General features: G+C 53.6%; 1 non-coding gene across 1 annotated transcript in view; it reads right to left on the bottom strand.

Moving 5' to 3' along the window:
* Nucleotides 1–367, bottom strand: part of LOC126433687 (small subunit ribosomal RNA) — a 1,910-nt gene extending 1,543 nt beyond the window's left edge. The window contains exon 1 of the ribosomal RNA XR_007578675.1: nt 1–367. This exon is cut by the window's left edge and continues 1,543 nt beyond it. This is a non-coding gene — a ribosomal RNA (small subunit ribosomal RNA).
* Between the last annotated feature and the right edge of the window lie 4,633 nt (nt 368–5,000).

Raw genomic sequence — 5,000 nt, 5'->3', positions numbered from 1 at the left:
CAACCATGGTAGGCGCAGAACCTACCATCGACAGTTGATAAGGCAGACATTTGAAAGATGCGTCGCCGGTACGAGGACCGTGCGATCAGCCCAAAGTTATTCAGAGTCACCAAGGCAAACGGACCGGACGAGCCGACCGATTGGTTTTGATCTAATAAAAGCGTCCCTTCCATCTCTGGTCGGGACTCTGTTTGCATGTATTAGCTCTAGAATTACCACAGTTATCCAAGTAACGTGGGTACGATCTAAGGAACCATAACTGATTTAATGAGCCATTCGCGGTTTCACCTTAATGCGGCTTGTACTGAGACATGCATGGCTTAATCTTTGAGACAAGCATATGACTACTGGCAGGATCAACCAGGGAGCTGCGTCAACTAGAGCTGAGCAGCCGGCCGCCCGGGAGTGTGTCCCGGGGGCCCGCGCGAACACGCAAGCGTCCGCTCAATTATTCTGCAAACAGGAGGAGGCTGAGCTCCCCTGCACAATACACCTCGAAACCCTCTCAGGTCCCGGCGGCGCGCAGCGCCGTCCTAAGTACTTGGTCGGGTTCGAGAGAGGCGCAATCGCCCGGAGTTTGGCGAGTAGACGCTTTAGGTGCGACCACCCGTGCTCCCAACTGAGCTTGCCGCTGCCGACAGAGGCCCGGGAGCGTGCTGTCGTGGCATTGCCGGCGGGAGACAACACGCGCCACCTACGGTGGCCGGCAGCTCCAACGCCAGCGCCACAGAAGGACAAAAGCCCCACTTGGGTGCCGAAGCGAACTCTCCCAGCACAGCGCACGCGCCAACACGTCCGCACAGCTGCGATACAATCCACCTGCGAGAACCGCAGAGGCGACCGAGCAGCAGACGGCGTCGCGGCGCCGAGCGCCGGGCGGCGGCGCATCCTCAGCGCACACAGTCCTCAATCGGACCAGCACACTGCAGATGTCCACCGCGCTTCGCACCGGGCCCGCGAGGACCTACTTTGGCCGCACGGCGCCGCGTGCAGGGTGCGCCGGCGCGCAGCTACGCCGCCTGCCGCCTCCGTCGGCCGGCGCGCCTGCCACTGGCCGCCCCCACCAGCCGGCTGTAGCGCGTGCGCCCACGCACCGCGCGGCCAGCACGCCGGGAGGCCCCCCCTCACCGGCCGGGGACGGTCCCACCCAGCCACCGCCGCGTATCGCTTCACACCCACATGCCATTCACGTTCGTGGGCATGGTGGGTATCGCTGAAACAACCGGTTGGTAGCTCAACCGATCGTCGCCATCACTGATTCACCTCTAGCGAGAACAACCGCACCACAACGGTTTACCAGTTCTTCATTTGCGTAACGTCACCAGCAAACGTAGACGTCCATCGCCATTTGCAAATTCAACGATTGTTGCATGCCTGTGTCAGGTGTCACGACACACTATGTCTGCCCACATACACGCAACAACATGTGCACGCTTCGCGAACACGTGGAAGGTGGCCCCCGTACGTATGCGATGTCCATTGCGCGAACGACTGTCAACCGGCCTCTGTCGCATGTCGCAGATGTGGAACGCAGTGCACCATGCTATCACGGTGTGTGAGAAGAGACGACTACGTCTGACAACACGCGCCACTACATCAACAGACGGCTCATGCCGATCGCCATCCACGGCATACCATACTGCAATCCAGCTCTTATAGGGAGACGACATGTAGCTGAGTGCACAATATTTGGACCGTATGGTTCGCCGTTGTTGGCGCAGTCGTGGTACGGTCACACATGTACCACGATGTATCATTCAGTACATGAGGACCAATGTGCAGTACAGTGTGTGATTTGGACGTACAACATCAGCGGACAGTTGACACAAGCCGTACCACAACGTAGGCTGTGCTTCGCCATGCGAATGCCAATGAACAACTGCGAAGGGCATTGAGCATGTACGTCCTGCTGCCATCCGCATTACAGTGTATAGCTGCAAGGTGTTTAACATGAAGCGATACTCTGGGGACCGGGCAGTGCGAGTAGCAAACTATATTGCGGGGGTTGCAGTTAGGCAACACTACACTAATTTAACGCGTCGTATGACAATTACAGAGCAGGTTAAGGCCCAACGTGTGTTGGGTTAAGGCCCAACGTGTGTTGGGTTAAGGCCCAACGTGTGTTGGGTTAAGGCCCAACGTGTGTTGGGTTAAGGCCCAACGTGTGTTGGGTTAAGGCCCAACGTGTGTTGGGTTAAGGCCCAACGTGTGTTGGGTTAAGGCCCAACGTGTGTTGGGTTAAGGCCCAACGTGTGTTGGGTTAAGGCCCAACGTGTGTTGGGTTAAGGCCCAACGTGTGTTGGGTTAAGGCCCAACGTGTGTTGGGTTAAGGCGCAACGTGTGTTGGGTTAAGGCGCAACGTGTGTTGGGTTAAGGCGCAACGTGTGTTGGGTTAAGGCGCAACGTGTGTTGGGTTAAGGCGCAACGTGTGTTGGGTTAAGGCGCAACGTGTGTTGGGTTAAGGCGCAACGTGTGTTGGGTTAAGGCGCAACGTGTGTTGGGTTAAGGCGCAACGTGTGTTGGGTTAAGGCGCAACGTGTGTTGGGTTAAGGCGCAACATAGGTTAGGTTAAGGCGCAACATAGGTTAGGTTAAGGCGCAACATAGGTTAGGTTAAGGCGCAACATAGGTTAGGTTAAGGCGCAACATAGGTTAGGTTAAGGCGCAACATAGGTTAGGTTAAGGCGCAACATAGGTTAGGTTAAGGCGCAACATAGGTTAGGTTAAGGCGCAACATAGGTTAGGTTAAGGCGCAACATAGGTTAGGTTAAGGCGCAACATAGGTTAGGTTAAGGTACAATATAGGTTAGGTTAAGGTACAATATAGGGTAGGTTAAGGCGCAACATAGGTTAGGTTAAGGCACAACACGGGTTAGGTTAAGGCACAACACGGGTTAGGTTAAGGCACAACACGGGTTAGGTTAAGGCACAACACGGGTTAGGTTAAGGCACAACACGGGTTAGGTTAAGGCAGAATACGGGTTAGGTTAAGGCACAATACGGGTTAGGTTAAGGCACAATACGGGTTAGGTTAAGGCACAATACGGGTTAGGTTAAGGCAGAATACGGGTTAGGTTAAGGCACAATACGGGTTAGGTTAAGGCAGAATACGGGTTAGGTTAAGGCACAATACGGGTTAGGTTAAGGCACAATACGGGTTAGGTTAAGGCACAATACGGGTTAGGTTAAGGCACAATACGGGTTAGGTTAAGGCACAATACGGGTTAGGTTAAGGCACAATACGGGTTAGGTTAAGGCACAATACGGGTTAGGTTAAGGCACAATACGGGTTAGGTTAAGGCACAATACGGGTTAGGTTAAGGCACAATACGGGTTAGGTTAAGGCACAATACGGGTTAGGTTAAGGCACAATACGGGTTAGGTTAAGGCACAATACGGGTTAGGTTAAGGCACAATACGGGTTAGGTTAAGGCACAATACGGGTTAGGTTAAGGCACAATACGGGTTAGGTTAAGGCACAATACGGGTTAGGTTAAGGCACAATACGGGTTAGGTTAAGGCACAATACGGGTTAGGTTAAGGCACAATACGGGTTAGGTTAAGGCACAATATGGGTTAGGTTAAGGCACAATATGGGTTAGGTTAAGGCACAATATGGGTTAGGTTAAGGCACAATATGGGTTAGGTTAAGGCACAATATGGGTTAGGTTAAGGTACACATTGTTGTAAGGAAAGGTGTTTTGGGGGGGGGGGGCGGCAGTTTGTTGATTGTGATTATCGTAAGTAAATGACTGCGGCATCATCTGATTTGCCACGTCAGGGTGCACCTTTGGCTCATAACAGGCGGCGCTCTGATTCCATGCTTGTGGCAGACCTGTGTCTTTCATTCCTGCCATTGTTTGTGTGGTGTGACAGGAGGCAGTATTGTGATGTTGGGTGCACCCCTGTGTGGGACATGTGTGGGTGTTGGTGGCTTAGCTGAGCAATGGTGGTTGTCGGAAGGGTGGGATATTCTGTTTTCCGAGTGGACCTCCCGGTCTGGTTATGATAGTGTGGATTGTCTAATGTGGCAGAGAGGATGCACTGGGTGTTGTTCCATGCTGGTGCTTACATATCGTCTGCGTGCCTGTTACAGGCAGAGAGTAGTGCGTGATAAGAGTGTCTGGCTGACGTGTGATTGTGAGCAGAGTCTTTCAGCATGTATACGGACAGGTCTATACATTATCTGTATTCTGATGGCTCTATCTATTACTAATCAGCGCCGTGTATACGTTTAATCCGGTTCCAGTCGAAACTATTGTATCTCTGTACATTAGTGACACGGCGAGCCCGGTATGTAGTTACTCGTCTCGGCAGCTTCCACCGGTGTATGGCAAATGATTATAAGGAATCAGTCTAGTCGTCAATACCGATAGTCTGACGTCACATGTCTGGGGTGGGGGACGCTGCGCCCTTCCGGTGGGTCATGGCCTAGGAAGACTCTTCCCACGCAGGGGGGCTTGGACTGTCATTGACTCTTCCGAGTAATATACTTGCCGTACGTTTTTGCGACTGCGAGTGCAACGCTCACCGGTACCGACATGGATGGAGCGCCTCCTAGCTGCCGCTGAGCATCTGCATTCGTACAGAGAGCAACGCGATCGCGTCTGTAGCTCGTACGTGGTACAGCTCGCAGCTCATGTATATGGACAGCGGGAATGTCGCATATTGGACATAACTCTTCATGAAACGCACGTTATAGGGGTGGATTGCACATTGCGAGTGCGAGCAAAGTCCGCCGTTCATCCGCTGGAGTTGCGAGTTGGGCGGTTGGGGTGGGGCACGAACGGGTGCAGGTGGAGTGATTGCCGGTCCACGACTTCGTGCGGCAGAGGCGCTGGCGTTGGGGTGCTGTTGTCGACAGAGGATGCAGGCTTTGTGGGTGGGGTCGAAAGAAGGGCACTGTGGGCCCATGGCTGTCTTAGTCGGCTTGGCGTCTCATAGATGACGGTATCGTCGTTGCAGGAGGTCATGTTGCGGGAGACCTACAGATGGCGGTGT

The sequence above is a fragment of the Schistocerca serialis genome, unplaced genomic scaffold (assembly GCF_023864345.2).
Source record: "Schistocerca serialis cubense isolate TAMUIC-IGC-003099 unplaced genomic scaffold, iqSchSeri2.2 HiC_scaffold_1172, whole genome shotgun sequence".
Lineage (NCBI taxonomy): Eukaryota > Metazoa > Arthropoda > Insecta > Orthoptera > Acrididae > Schistocerca > Schistocerca serialis.
Note: the sequence above shows the minus strand (reverse complement) of the source record. Positions and strands in the feature narration are given on the sequence as shown.